This window comes from Mus musculus, chromosome 2 (assembly GCF_000001635.26).
Source record: "Mus musculus strain C57BL/6J chromosome 2, GRCm38.p6 C57BL/6J".
Taxonomy (NCBI): Eukaryota; Metazoa; Chordata; class Mammalia; order Rodentia; family Muridae; genus Mus; species Mus musculus.
This window is the reverse complement of record NC_000068.7, coordinates 39,521,159-39,537,829: the sequence shown is the minus strand read 5'-3', so window position 1 is coordinate 39,537,829 and position 16,671 is coordinate 39,521,159. Positions and strand designations below refer to the sequence as shown.

The 16,671-nt window shown below is 41.5% G+C and overlaps 1 pseudogene; it reads left to right on the top strand.

Moving 5' to 3' along the window:
- On the top strand, positions 12,433–13,171 carry Gm13454 (predicted gene 13454; annotated as a pseudogene).

The following is a 16,671-nucleotide window of genomic DNA, read 5'->3' as shown; positions in this document are numbered from 1 at the left end:
CCATACCTAAACATAGTAAAAGCAAACCAGTAGCCAACATCAAACTAAATGGAGAGAAACTTGAAGTAATCCCACTAAAATCAGGAACTAGATAAGAAGCCCACTCTCTCCCTATCTATTCAATACAGTACTCAAAGTTCTAACCAGAGCAATTAGACAACAAAAGTAGGTCAACAGGATACAAATTGGAAAGGAAGAAGTAAAATATCATTATTTGCAGATGATATGATAGTATACTTAAGTGACCCCCAAAATTTCCACCAAAGAACTCCTAAACCTGATAATCAGCTTCAGTGCAGTAGCTGGATATAAAATTAATATAAACAAAACAGTGGCCTTTCTCTACACAAAGGATCAACTGGCTGAGAAAGAAATTAGGGAAATGACACCTGTTGAGAGCCAGCCCTTGACTCACATGGACCAGGTTTCACCTGGAGGCAAGCTGGGGCTGAAAAGAGAGGGGAGCTAGGTGGTCGAGAGAAAAATGGAGCTAAGTCAAGGTTCCTGATCAAAGCTTGAATGTTTAATAGAAAACTGTGCTTATAAAGGGGGGCCCATCCCCCACTAATTCATTCTTGGAGCCTGGAACCAGCTGCAGGTGACTATGTGCAGGATAGGGTATAGTCTCCAGAATAGCTCAGTGGCCTCTCAGCAGGTAGCAGTGTCTTGAAGGAGAACAGCTGCAGTGGCTGAACAATAGAGTCATCTAGGCAGGAAGGCTCCACCCTAGGTAATCTCCTTAGTGGCAGCAAGGTCAAGGTCTGGATCAGCCTGCCTCAGGCTGGGGGGGGGGGCGGGGGGGGTTACAGACACCATTCACAATAGGCACATATAATATAAAATACCTTAGTGTGACTCTAACCAAGCAAGTGATAGATCTGTATGACAAGAACTTCAAGTCTCTGAAGAAAGAAATTGAAAAAGATATCAGAAGATGGAAAGATCTCCCATGCAAATGGATTGGCAGAATTCATATAGTAAAAATGGCCATCCTGCTGAAAGCAAGCTACAGACTCAAAATTCCAACTCAATTTTTCATAGAGAAAGAGAAATTTGTAAGTTCATCTTGAATAAAAAAAAAATGATAGCAAAAGCTATTCTCAACAATAAAAGAACTTCTTGGGAATCACCATCCCTGACCTCAAGCTGTACTACAGAGCAACAGTGACAAAAACTGCATGGTATTGGTAAAGAGACAGGCAGGTAAATCAATAGAACAGAATTGAGGACCCAGAAATGAACCCACACACCTATGGTCACTTGATCTTTGACAAAGCAGCTAACAAAATCCAGTGGAAAAAAGCATTTTCAACAAATGGTGCTGGTTCAACTGGTTGTCAATATGTAGAAGAATGAAAATTGATCCATTCTTATCTCCTTGTACAAAGTTCAAGTCTAAGTGGATCAAGGACCTTCACATAAAACCAGATACACTGAAACTAATAGAAGAGAAAGTAGGGAAGAGCCTCAAGCACATGGGCACAGGAGAAAATTTCCTGAACAGAACACCAATGGCTTATTCACTAAGATCAAGAATTGACAAATGGGACCTCATAAAATTACAAAGATGCTATAAGGTAAAGGATGCTGTCAATGGGACAAAATAGCAACCAACATATTAGAAAAAGGTCTTTACAACCCTATATACAATAGAGGGCTAATATCCAATATATACAGAGAACTCAAGAAGTTAGATTCCAGAGAACCATATAACCCTACTAAAAAAAAAAAAAAAAAATGGGGAACAGAGCTATGTTGCATCCAACTCGACCAGCAAGGAAAACGCAACCACCAGTTCTTCTTAAAGCAGTTTACTCAGGCAGCTTCTCTCTTCAAATACCCCGTGCCTCAGAGTACAAGCATTTTTTTATCCACTCAAGCCACAACCACGCCTCAACCAATCACCACAGGTCACATCACCTCACCAGGCAGGCTTGCTCAGCCAATCAGGGATTAAGGGTGAGCCATCCACCAAATATGGGCTTGTTTACTGCCTGGCACAGATTTCTGTCTGGCTGCCCAGGGAGTCCAAAATGGCTTCCCACAGAGCTAAACAAATAATTCTCATCTGAGGAATACTGGGTGGCTGAGAAGCATCTAAAGAAATGTTCAACATCCTTAATCATCAGGGAAATGCAAACAAAAACAACCCTGAGATTCCACCTCACACCAATCAGAATGGCTAAGATTAAAAACTCTGGTGACAGCAGATGCTGGCAAGGATGTGGAGAAAGAGGAACACTCCCCCATTGCTGGTGGGATTGCAAGCTAGTACAACCACCCTGGAAATCAGTTTGGTGGTTCCTCAGAAAATTGGACATAGTGTTACCTGGGAACTCAGCAATACTACTCCTGAGTATATTCCCAAAAGATGCTCAAACATGTAATAAGGACACATGATCCACCATGTTCATAGCAGCCTTATTTATAATTGTCAGAAGCTAGAAAAACCCAGATGTTCCGCAGTAGAGAAATGGGTACAGAAAATGAGGTACATTTACACAGAAGAGTACTACTCAGCTATTAAAATCAATGAATTTATAAAATTCTTAGTCAAATGGATGGATGGATCTGAAGAATATCATCCTGAGTGAGGTAACAAAAGGGCATACATGACTCCTTACCTATTCAACATTGTACTTGAAGTCCTAGCCAGAGCAATTGACAACAAAAGGAAATCAAGGGGATACAAATTGGAAAGGAAGAAGTCAAAATATCACTTTTTGCAGATGATATGATAGTATATATAAGTGACCCTAAAAATTCCACCAGAGAACTCCTAAGCCCGATAAACAGCTTCAATGAAGTAGCTGGATATAAAATTAACTCAAACAAGTCAATGGCCTTTCTGTACACAAAGGATAAACAGGCTGAGAAAGAAATTAGGGAAACAACACCCTTCTCAATAGTCACAAATAATATAAAATACATTGGCTTTACTAAAGTTTCTTTAGTGAATGTGGCTGCTCTTGTATTTGGAGCATAGATATTCAGAATTGAGAGTTCCTCTTGGAGGATTTTACCTTTGATGAGAATGAAGTGTCCCTCCTTGTCTTTTTTGATGACTTTGGGTTGGAAGTCAATCTTATCAGATATTAGGATGGCTACTCCTGCTTGTTTCTTCATACCATTTGCTTGGAAAATTGTTTTCCAGCCTTTCATTCTGAGGTAGTGTCTATCTTTTTCTCTGAGATGAGTTTCCTGTAAGCAGCAAAATGTTGGGTCTTGTTTGTGTAGCCAGTTTGTTAGTCTATGTCTTTTTATTGGCGAGTTGAGACCATTGATGTTAAGAGATATTAAGGAAAAGTAATTGTTGCTTCCTGTTATTTTAGTTGTTAAAGGTGGCATTCTGTTCTTGTGGCTGTCTTCTTTTAGGTTTGTTGAGGGATTACCTTCTTGTTTTTTCTAGGGCGTTGTTCCCGTTCTTGTATTGGTTTTTTTCTGTTATTATCCTTTGAAGGGCTGGATTCGTGGAGAGATAATGCGTGAATTTGGTTTTGTCGTGGAATACTTTGGTTTCTCCCTCTATGATAATTGAGAGTTTGGCTGGGTATAGTAGCCTGGGCTGCAGTTTGTGTTCTCTTAGTGTCTGTATAACATCTGTCCAGGCTCTTCTGGCTTTCATAGTCTCTGGTGAAAAATCTGGTGTAATTCTGATAGGCTTGCCTTTATATGTTACTTGACCTTTTTCCCTTACTGCTTTTAGTATTCTATCTTTATTTAGTGCATTTGATGTTCTGATTATTATGTGTCGGGAGGAATTTCTTTTCTGGTCCAGTCTATTTGGAGTTCTGTAGGCTTCTTGTATGTTCATATGCATCTCATTCTTTAGATTTGGGAAGTTTTCTTCAATAATTTTGTTGAAGATGTTTGCTGGACCTTTGAGTTGAAAATCTTCATTCTCATCCACTCCTATTATCCGTACGTTTGGTCTTCTTATTGTGTCCTGGATTTCCTGGATATTTTGAGTTAGGATCTTTGTGCATTTTCCATTTTCTTTGATTGTTGTGCCGATGTTCTCTATGGAATCTTCTGCACCTGAGATTCTCTCTTCCATCTCTTGTATTCTGTTGCTGATGCTCAAATCTATGGTTCCAGATTTCTTTCCTAGGGTTTCTATCTCTAGTGTTGCCTCGCTTTGAGTTTTCTTTATTGTGTCTACTTCCCTTTTTAGGTCTAGTATGGTTTTGTTCATTTCCATCACCTGTTTGTATGTTTTTTCCTCTTTTTCTGTAAGGACTTCTACCTGTTTGATTGTGTTTTCCTGTTTTTCTTTAAGGACTTGTAACTCTTTAGCAGTGTTCTCCTGTATTTCTTTAAGTGAGTTATTAAAGTCCTTCTTGATGTCCTCTACCATCATCATGAGATATGCTTTTAAATCTAGGTCTAGGTTCTCAGGTGTGTTGGGGTTCCCTGGACTGGGCGAAGTGGGTGTGCTGGGTTCTGGTGATGGTGAGTGGTCTTGGTTCCTGTTAGTAAGATTCCTCCGTTTACCTTTCGCCATCTGGTAATCTCTGGAGTTAGTAGTTATAGTTGACTCTGTTTAGAGATTGTTCTTCTGGTGATTCTGTTACCGTCTATCAGCAGACCTGGGAGACAGATTCTCTCCTCTGAGTTTCAGTGCTCAGAGCACTCTCTGCTGGCAAGCTCTCTTACAGGGAAGGTGCGCAGATAGCTTGTATTTGGACCTCCTCCTGGCCGAAGAAGAAGGCCCAAAACAGGACCTTTCTCAGACACTGTGTTGCTTTGGCAGTTCCCAGGTGGTACAGACTCTCACCTAAGCAGACTAAATTCCTAAGTTCCTTGGAGTCCCGGGACCAAGATGGCGACCGCTGCTGCTGTGGCTTAGGCCGCCTCCCGGGCGGGCACCTGTCCTCCGGTCCGGACGGTGGCTGGCTGTCCCCGGCCCACAAAGGGTGCAGCTGGAAAGAACCCAGATGCCCCTCAACAGAGGAATGGATACAGAAAATGTGGTACATCTACACAATGGAGTACTACTCAGCTATTAAAAAGAATGAATTTATGAAATTCCTAGCCAAATGGATGGACCTGGAGAGCATCATCCTGAGTGAGGTAACACAATCACAAAGGAACTCACACAATATGTACTCACTGATAAGTGGATACTAGCCCAAAACCTAGGATACCCACGATATAAGATACAATTTCCTAAACACATGAAACTCAAGAAAAATGAAGACTGAAGTGTGGACACTATGCCCCTCCTTAGAAGTGGGAACAAAACACCCATGGAAGGAGTTACAGAAACAAAGTATGGAGCTGAGATGAAAGGATGGACCATGTAGAGACTGCCATATCCAGGGATCCACCCCATAATCAGCTTCCAAATGCTGACACCATTGCATACACTAGCAAGATTTTACTGAAAGGACTCAGATGTAGCTGTCTCTTGTGAGACTATGCCCGGGCCTAGCAAACACAGAAGTGGATGCTCACAGTCAGCTAATGGATGGATCACAGGGCTTCCAATGGAGGAGCTAGAGAAAGTACCCAAGGAGCTAAAGGGATCTTCAACCCTATAGGTGGAACAACATTATGAACTAACCAGTACCCCTGAGCTCTTGACTCTAGCTGCATATGTATCAAAAGATGGCCTAGTCGGCCATCACTGGAAAGAGAGACCCATTGGACATGCAAACTGTATATGCCCCAGTACAGGGGAATGCCGGGGCCAAAAAGTGGGAGTGGGTGGGTAGGGGACTTGGGGGGAGGGTATGGGGGACTTTTGGGATAGCATTGGAAATGTAAATGAGGAAAATACCTAATAAAAATATTTTTAAAAAAAAGAGCGTACATGATATGCACTTACTGATAAGTGGATATTAGCTGAGAAGCTCGGAATACCCAAGATTCAATTTGCAAACCACATAAAACACAAGAAGAAGGTAGACCAAAGTGTGTATCCTTTGATCCTTCTTAGAAGGGGGAACAAAATACCCATGAGAGGAGTTACAGAGACAAAATGTGGAGCAGAGACCAAAGGAAAGGCTGTTCAGAGGCTGCCCCACCTGGGGATCAATCCCATATACAGTCACCAAATAGAAACACTATTGTGGATGCCAACAAGTGTGTGCTGACAGGAGCCTGATATAGCTGTCTCCTGAGAGGCTCTGTCAGAGCCTGACAAATACAGAGGTGGATGCTCTCAGCTAACCATTGGACTGAGCATGGGGCCCCCAATGGAGATGTTAGGGAAAGGACTGAAAGAGCTGAAGAGGTTTGCAGCCCCATAGGAGGAGCAACAATATGAACCACCTAGACCCTCTCTCCTCCCCCCAAAGCTCCCAGGGATTGAACCACCAACCAACCAAAGAGTACACATGGAGAGACCCATGGCTCCAGCCACATATGTAGCAGAGTATGGCCTTGTGTTACATCAATGGGAGGAGAGGCCCTTGGCTCTGTGAGTGCCCCATTGCAGGGGAATGCCAGGACAGGGAAGTGGGAATGGGGGGGGGGGAGATGAAAGGAGCACCCTCATTGAAGCAGGGTGAGGGAGGATAGTATAGGGGGTTATCAGAAGAGAAACCAGGAAAGAGAATAACATTTGAAATGTACATAAAGAAGATATCTAATAAAAAAATCTCCTGAAAACAAAACAAAAGAAAACAAACAAACAAAAATATTTTCCTTTTGTCTTAAACGATTCCATTTTAATTTATACATTTTGATCATTTGGTGTTACTAATATATTGATATTTAGGCTTGGTGTTCTCAATACATCATGGGCCACATGAAGCAGGACTTCTACTCCTTTCTTAAGACAACCAAAATAATACTGCTAAGAATGAACACTATTTATCAGGCAAATGCTACTATGCAAAATGCTAAAATTAGCTTCCTCTGCTAAACCTGTTTAGAAAAATAAGTCTTAAACGCGTTCTCACGACCGGCCAGGAAGAACACAACAAACCAGAATCTTCTGCGGCAAAACTTTATTGCTTACATCTTCAGGAGCAGGAGCGCAAGCCCCCAGCCCCAAAAACGAAAGCCCCCAAAAACGAAAGGCCCCCCGCTTACATCTTTAGGAGCCAGAGCGCCAGAGCGCCAGAGTGCCAGAGCGCAGAGCAAGAGCTCTATTGTTTACATCTTTAGGAGCAAGCGAGCAAGAGCCAGAGCCAGAGAGCAAAAGCGCAAGAGCGCAAGCAAGAGAGAGAATGGCGGAAACCCCGTCCCCTTTAAGGAGAATTATCCTTCGCCTAGGACGCATCACTCCCTGATTGGCTGCAGCCCATGGCCGAGTTGACGTCACGGGAAAGGCAGAGTACATGTAGTGGAAAAATACTCTTGGCACATGCGCAGATTATTTGTTTACCACTTAGAACACAGGATGTCAGCGCCATCTTGTGACGGCGAATGTGGGGGCGGCTCCCAACATCTCCCCCTTTCCTTTTAATAAGAGCAATAGGCCACCCATATTAATGAGAGTGGAGATAGAGGTCAAATCCCCAGTGTGCAGGTAAAGGAGCCATGTACAGGATTAGCTCTTAGGCTCACAGGCTTTTACCCAGAGCAACCCTGACCTGCTCCCGTGTCGTTTTGCCTGGAGAGAAGGACACTTGGACACTCAACCTTCTTGAAAGATGACATGTCTCCCTAGAATAGGCTCATATATGCCGCAGAGCCCTTCTACTGCAGTGCTTAGCCGTGCAACTCTCTCGGGCTGCTGAAGCACACTCACTCTATCCCGTGCAATGAGTCTAGCCTCGTGGGATGCAAGAGCTGAGTGGCCAGCGACCTATTGCCTAAGCATAGATATATCAGGGGAAGCACCATGTTCTAGAGCTGCAAGTGCCTGGGCAATAACCACCTTGTCTCTCCTAGTTTGGGCCTTAAGCTTACAGACCAACCAAAGAAGCAACACTAATCCACAGCAAAGTGTATCTCCAAATAATATCAATCCCACCCATTCTTTAAAGAAGGGAAATGCTGAGGAGATCCAATTGGGTAATCCTTTGGTCAGGGACAGGTCCAAGCGCGTGGAGTTGACCTGAAGTCTCAATTCCTGAAGGATCTGTTCAAATTCAGCCGTCCAATTCTGTAACATATACTGAAAAAGACTTTTTGACAAATTAGCTGCCCTAGTAAATTTCTCATACTGAATGGAAGTAACACACAATCCCGGAAACTTTTGTTCACATCCCAGCTGAGCTATTTGCCATAATACATCTAGTTGTTTCTGGACAAGATCTATGAGTTGATTAACCAGCATGAGACCACCCTGTATCTTGACATTAGCTGAGGCCTGTTTATCTATGACTGTAGTCACTGAGGCTGACAAAGTGTTAATGGTGTCAGTCGTCTGGACCTGTCCAGACAGAGCCAAGGCTGTCTGAATCAAGGCCAAACCCAGTTCCTAGTTAGTGGTAAAAAAGCAGGGGAATACTTGAGCATTATACATCACCGTCATTAGGAGTGGAAATGTCGACATTATCCTCCAACGCTGCTCTCTCTTTATTATTGACGCCCTGGACATCACCAAGACGAGGGACATCAGTATTCCCTTGGTCAGTCTGGATTTTTCGGGTGAGTCTTTCTGGTATCCAAAATGGGTTGTCTTCATTCTGTGGGAAAACACAAACCGCTCCCCTGGATCTTATCAAAATAGGATCCGGGCCATACCATTTATTATCAAGGACATTTTTCCATTTAACCATCTCATTGGGCCTATCTGGCTCTGAACAATGACGTTCAGCCGCAGTATGGCCATGAACATCAATATTTAAAAAATTGAGTGTAAAGAGTGCCATAGACACAGACACTCTTGGTACTCGGGGTAGAGTCTCCTCAATTCCCCTCTTCTGTTTTATAAGATAGGCTTTGAGGGTGCGATGCGCACGCTCAACAATACCCTGTCCTTGAGGGTTGTATGGAAGTCCAGTCAGGTGGGTCACGTCCATCTGACGGCAGAACTGCTGGAATTTTTGAGATGTATAAGCTGGTCCATTATCAGTCTTAAGGAGTTTGGGTTTCCCCCAAGCACTCCATGCCTCAAGACAATGTTGAATCACATGTGAGGCTTTTTCTCCGGTTAACGGAGAAGCAAACATGATGCCAGAACATGTGTCAATGGACACATGGAGATATTGAAGTTTTCCAAAGGAAGAAACATGTGTAACATCCATTTGCCAGACCTGTAGAGGTCGAATACCGCGTGGGTTAATTCCCACATGAGGAACTGGCAAGAACTCACAGCAGCTTTGACATTGAGTAACAATGTCACGGGCTTCTTTTCTTGTCAAGGAGAAACGACTGCGTAATGTTTCAGCCGTCACATGAAAATTGTTATGAAAATTTCTTGCAGCCTCTACCGGGGATGATAGGGCAGCAGCAACCACTTTAGTGGCCTTATCTGCCAAATCATTTCCCAGAGCCATGGGGCCAGGTAGGCCTGAATGGGCTCTAACATGAGTAATATAAACAGGAAATCTTCTAGATAACAAAACTAATTGTATCTGCTGAAAAATATTGGCAACTCTACTGGAAGGCTTAATCACTCCAGCCACTTCTAAAAGATTTACTGCATTAACCACATAACAGGAATCTGACACAATATTAAGGGGTTCTAAAAAGGTTTTTAAAACTTCTAAAACCACTAAACATTCTACCACTTGAGGTGAATTTTCATTATATTGTTTGGATACCACTTTACCATTAGCCACATAGGCACCTATGCCAGTTTTTGATCCATCAGTATATACCACAATCCCATTTTTAAGTGGGTTTCTTACTGTTATTTGTGGAAACACAACAGATTGATTTTGGGCAAACTGTAAAATTGGATGTTTTGGATAATGGTTATCTATTTGTCCTGAAAAGGAGGTAACTAAAACTGCCCAATCATTAGATGTGGCTGCCAAGGTTTGAACCTGTGCAGCGGTATAAGGTACAATTAAAAGATATGGACTTCGCCCAAAGTGGGTGATTGCTGCTTTTAGGCCTTTAAGGGCAAGCTGTGTAATTGCATCAGGATACCAATCTATTATTTTAGCTGGGGATACGTTTGGATGGATCCACAACAATGGCCCATTTTGCCACAAAACTGCGGTTGGCAATTGTGCTGTCTTAAAGACACACAAACTGAAAGGCTGCGAATCCTCAATACGTTGTAATTGTGCATCCTGTAAGGCTTTTTCCACCTTTTGTAAGGCCTGGTTAGCAGCTAGAGTAAGAGCCCTAGGGGAGGAGATATGAGGATCTCCTTCTAAAATACCAAACAAAGGCCTTAACTCAGCGGAAGGAATCTTTAAAAAAGGTCTGAGCCAATTAATATCTCCCAACAGCTTTTGAAAATCATTTAAGGTATGGAGGTGATCTCTTCTTATCTAAACATGTAAATATTGATTTCTCTCAAAGGAGGAAATATGCGTGACATCCATTTGCCAGACCTGTAATGGCCTGACGCCACGAGGGTTTACCCCTACATGAGGAGTAGATAAAATTTGACAACAATCTAAAGGCATTATTAAGTAATCAGAATCATTTTCAGTAGAACCAATCCCTCTGGCAGCTCTAGGAATACCAGAGGAAGGAAAAACAGCCATGTAGGCTTGGCAAAATTATTAGTTGAGCTATTCTGTCCCTTTGTGATATAGAAAAGACAACTTGAGGACAAGAACAGAGAACCTGAAGTTCCCCTTTATAATCCTGATCTACAACTCCAGGGTGGACAATAAGACCTTGTAGGCTGCAAGAGCCTGCCTCTGTCATACTGGCCACAAAATCTGAGAAGGACTCCTAAGGTCCCTGGATGATCTTAGTTAGTTGTCTAGTGGCTTCACCTGCTCGGGAGAGCGCCTTCCAGGCCCTAATAGCCTTTTCATCTGATTCAGAACTACTAAGAACTGGCTCCTTGAGCTCATCTAGTGATGAGTATAGGTTCCTTCTCCTAGAAGCCTCCGCTGATTGATCTTTTTTCTTTTCTTTTTCCTTCTCCTTCCTTCCAATCTCTCCCCAGGTATTCTTACCTGACCTAAACTTTTCCTCAGGTTCAAGACCCGTGGAAAGGCCTGTATACTTATTTTGTGTACCATATTTTCTCTTTGCTCCTACTCTCTCTCCCCGCTTTACTTCTGATAGATTGTCTCGAATTTCGTCCAGAATCCGCCCTGCCTTAACCACTTGATAACATGTGAAAAGGAACAAAAGGGCTTCTAACACTAGAGAAAGTTCAAGGCCAAACATACCTTGTAAAGCTATTTCCCACTTTACTTCTGATAGACTGTCTTGACTTTCCTTAGAAAGTTCAAGACCAGACTTACCTTGTAAAGCTGTACTCACTGGTACTCCTGTTCCCCAGCTGAAGAGTTCTGAATTCATGCAGTTGAATCCTTCTCAACAGTCTGTTTTACGGGAACCTTCGTTACCATGACCCGCAGTTCTGGTTCCGGAATGAGGGATCTTCCTTGCGCCGGTGATGGTTAACTCTCGTCCCGAGTTTTCTTGTATTTTCTCGTCCCGGGTTTTTTTTTCCCGGATTTTCTCGTCCCGGATTTCGGCACCAACTCTTAAACGCGTTCTCACGACCGGCCAGGAAGAACACAACAAACCAGAATCTTCTGCGGCAAAACTTTATTGCTTACATCTTCAGGAGCAGGAGCGCAAGCCCCCAGCCCCAAAAACGAAAGCCCCCAAAAACGAAAGCGAAACCCCGTCCCTATTTAGGAGAGTTATCCTTCGCCTAGGACGCATCACTCCCTGATTGGCTGCAGCCCATGGCCGAGTTGACGTCACGGGAAAGGCAGAGTACATGTAGTGGAAAATTACTCTTGGCACATGCGCAGATTATTTGTTTACCACTTAGAACACAGGATGTCAGCGCCATCTTGTGACGGCGAATGTGGGGGCGGCTCCCAACAAATAAGAAGTCAGTGTTTGTAAAATTGTTGAAGAACATAGGACATAGAAATAAACAATAAAACATTAGCAATGTAACCTCTTTCCTTAAAAATACTTGTTAGAAACTGAATGACCTTTTAGAAGTAGGTCATTCTTATCTACTTCCCAGCAATTCCTCTGTAATTGCAAGTTGGTAGTATCTCATTGTGTTGTAAATGTCCTACTCCACACATGTTTACTGTTTTTATAAAAACAGAAAATAAAACATTATTTTAGTAATTATCTATGAGAGTATTTGTATGATAAATTCTTATGTAGCTATGTAGAAGGAATTGAAAAGCAGTGAGACATCTTCCCACAAACCTTATGTACAGTGTTGGTGCATTAAAGGTAAGAAATAGGAGACAAGTCACTATTCCGTACCAACCCTACAATCAGGGCAAGCTCATTATGTTTATTCCTTGTTTGGACACAGTCCTGCTGCCTTGAGATGATTCTTGAGAGATCTTGTTTCCTTGAATGTCTTGGCTCCAACCTTGCAGTCATTATTTTTCTTAAGAAATAATCTTGTGCCTTTGCAAACACCGCTGTTTCCTGTCTCCACTTGCTGAAGCCATGGCCAACGCCATCATGTTCTTTGACATCACAGTTGATGGTAATCCCTTGGGGTACACATTTTTTGAGCTATTTGCAAAAGTGTAAAACCAGCAGAAAACTTTCATGCTCTAAGCACTGGAGAGAAATGTTTTGCATATATTAGTTCCTTCTTTCACAGAATTATTCTAGGATTCATGTTCTAGAGTGATGACTTCACATGCCATGACACTGGTATCAGATCCATGTATGGGAATAAATTTGAAGATGAGCGTTTCATCCTGAAGCATTCAAGTCCTGGCACCTTGTCAATGGCAAATGTTGGATCAAACATAAATGGTTCCCAGTTTATATCTTTATGTCAAAACTGAGTGTCTAAATGGCAAGCATGTGGTCTTTGCTCCTAAAGTGAAAGAAGGCATGAGCATCATGGAAGCCATAAAGCATTTCAGGTCCAGGAATGGCAAGACCAGCAAGAAGATCATCATTTCTGACCATAGAAAACTAATTCTTTTGACTTGCAGACATCTTACCCATCAGATCATTTCTTCTGTAGCTCAGAAGAGCAACCCCAACATATCCACTCATAATACTCTGTAATTTTTGCTCTCATTTAAGCTTTCAGGGTTTCATATTTTCCTCACTCCACTCCATGTCTAGCTGAATTGCAGCATTATGCCTGTGATTATGGATAAAATATAACTAAATAAAAGAAATGCTCTTGAAACTGAGTTGTATTTACAGTTACCTTTCTGTCCAAAATAATTATTCAGACACCTTCTATCTCTCTTTATATAGTTGATAAATGATAGATGCTAGATTTGATAGATAGATAGATAGATGATAGATAGATAGATAGATAGATAGATAGATAGATAGATAGATAATAGATAGATAGATAGATAGATAGACAGACAGACAGACAGACAGACAGACAGATAGATAGATAGATAGATAGATGATAGAAAGATAAGATGATAGGCAGACAGACAAAAGATACATAGAATCATCAGAACTAGCGGAAGCAATTCCTTTTTAATAGTTTATATGTTTCTTGAAAATTATTTATATTATTTAGAGAAAAAAAGTCTGTCTTACAGATGAGAACTTTTGACCTTATATCCCCATGTGACCACTGTCTGACAGTTTTAAGCTTCTTAAAATCTCTAGTATATGATGGGGGTAATCTGGAAGTCATGCCCTAAAGATAAGGAGCATATTTTTGTCTATTAGCAAAGCTCCATAACTAACTGAATTCAACTTTTTCCTGTTATGATGTCTTAATTTGAAAATAATTTGAGGTCTGAAAACCCTGGATATGATAATTTGAGGTCTGAAAGCCCTGAATATGATAACCACTGAGTTATCTTTTATAATATGTTATACTATATTTCTTTTTTTTTAATTTATTGACTTATTTATTTATTTATTTGTCATTCCATTTGTTTTTTTTTTAATTTTATTTTTTTTTATTATTAGGTATTTTCCTCGTTTACATTTTCTTTTTTTTTTAAATTAGGTATTTTCCTCATTTACATTTTCAATGCTATCCCAAAGGTCCCCCATACCCACCCTCCCCAATCCTCTACCCACCCACTGCCCCTTTTTGGCCCTGGCATTCCCCTGTACTGGGGCATATAAAGTTTGCAGTGATGACCGACTAGGCCATCTTTTGATACATATGCAGCTAGAGTTAAGAGCTCCGGGGTACTGGTTAGTTCATAATTTTGTTCCACCTATAGAGTTGCAGATCCCTTTAGCTCCTTGAGTACTTTCTCTAGCTCCTCCATTGGGGGCCCTGTGATCCATCTAATAGCTGACTGTGATCATCCACTTCTGTGTTTGCTAGGCCCCGGCATAGACTCACAAGAGACAGCTATATCTGGGTCCTTTCAGCAAAATCTTGTTAGTGTATGCAATGGTGTCAGCATTTGGAAGCTGATTATGGGATGGATCCCTGCATATGGCAGTCACTAGATGGTCCATCCTTTCGTCACAGCTCCAAATTTTGTCTCTGTAACTCCTTCCATGGGTGTTTTGTTCCCATTTCTAAGAAAGGGTAAAGTGTCCACACTTTGGTCTTCGTTCTTCTTGAATTTCATGCGTTTGGCAAGTTGTATCTTATATCTTGGGTATCCTAAGTTTCTGGGCTAATATCCACTTATCAGTGAGTACATATTGTGCGAGTTCCTTTGTGATTGGGTTACTTCACTCAGGATGATACCCTACAGGTCCATCCATTTGCCTAGGAATTTCATAAATTCACTTTTTTAATAGCTGAGTAGTATTCCATTGTGTAAATGTACCACATTTTCTGTATCAATTCCTCTGTTGAGGGGCATCTGGGTTCTTTCCAGCTTCTGACTATTATAAACAAGGCTGCTACGAACATAGTGGAGCGTGTGTTCTTCTTACCGGTTGGGACATCTTCTGGATATATGCCCAGGAGAGGTATTGCGGGATCCTCCGGTAGTACTATGTCTAATTTTCTGAGGAACCGCCAGACTGATTTCCAGAGTGGTTGTACAAGCTTGCAATCCCACCAACAATGGAGGAGTGTTCCTCTTTCTCCACATCCTCCCCAGCATCTGCTGTCACCTGAGTTTTTTATCTTAACCATTCTGACTGGAGTGAAGTGGAATCTCAGGGTTGCTTTGATTTGCATTTCCCTGATGATTAAGGATGTTGAACATTTTTTCAGGTGTTTCTCTGCCATTCGGTATTCCTCAGGTGAGAATTCTTTGTTCAGCTCTGAGCCCCATTTTTTAATGGGGTTGTTTGATTTTCTGGAGTCCACCTTCTTGAGTTCTTTATATATATTGGATATTAGTCCCCTATCTGATTTAGGATAGGTAAAGATCCTTTCCCAATCTGTTGGTGGCCTTTTTGTCTTATTGACGGTGTCTTTTGCTTTGCAGAAGCTTTGCAATTTTATGAAGTCGCATTTATCTATTCTTGATTTTACAGCACAAGCCATTGCTGTTCTATTCAGGAATTTTTCCCCTGTACCCATATCTTCGAGGCTTTTCCCTACTTTCTCCTCTATAAGTTTCAGTGTCTCTGGTTTTATGTGGAGTTGCTTAATCCACTTAGATTTGAACTTAGTACAAGGAGATAGAAATGGACCAATTCGCATTCTTCTACATGATAACCGCCAGTTGTGCCAGCACCATTTGTTGAAAATGCTGTCTTTTTTCCACTGGATGGTTTTAGCTCCCTTGTCAAAGATCAAGTGACCATAGGTGTGTGGATTCATCTCTGGGTCTTCAATTCTGTTCCATTGGTCTACTTGTCTGTCACTATACAAGTACCATGCAGTTTTGATCACAATTGCTCTGTAGTACAGTTTTAGGTCCGGCATGGTGATTCCACCAGAGGTTCTTTTATCCTTGAGAAGAGTTTTATCTATCCTCGGATTTTGTTATTCCAGATGAATCTGCCGATTGCCCTTTCTAATTCGTTGAAGAATTGAGTTGGAATTTTGATGGGGATTGCATTGAATCTGTAGATTGCTTTTGGCAAGAGAGCCATTTTTACAATGTTGATCCTGCCAATCCATGAGCATGGAAGATCTTTCCATCTTCTGAGATCTTCTTTAATTTCTTTCTTTAGAGACTTGAAGTTCTTATCATACAGATCTTTCATTTCCTTGGTTAGAGTCACGCCAAGGTATTTTATATTATTTGTGACTATTGAGAAGTGTGTTGTTTCCCTAATTTCTTTCTCAGCCTGTTTATCCTTTGTGTACAGAAAGGCCATTGACTTGTTTGAGTTAATTTTATATCCAGCTACTTCATTGAAGCTGTTTATCAGGTTTAGGAGTTCTCTGGTGGAATTTTTAGGGTCACTTATATATACTATCATATCATCTGCAAAAAGTGATATTTTGACTTCTTCCTTTCCAATTTGTATCCCCTTGATCTCTTTTTGTTGTCAATTGCTCTGGCTAGGACTGCAAGTACAATGTTGAATAGGTAGGGAGAGAGTGGACAGCCTTGTCTAGTCCCTGATTTTAGTGGGATTGCTCGAGCTTCTCACCATTTACTTTGATGTTGGGTACTGGTTTGCTGTAGATTGCATTTATCATGTTTAGGTATGGGCTTTGAATTCCTGATCTTTCCAAGACTTTTATCATGAATGAGTGTTGGATTTTGTCAAATGCTTTCTCAGCATCTAATGAGATGATCATGTGGTTTTTGTCTTTGAGTTTGTTTATAT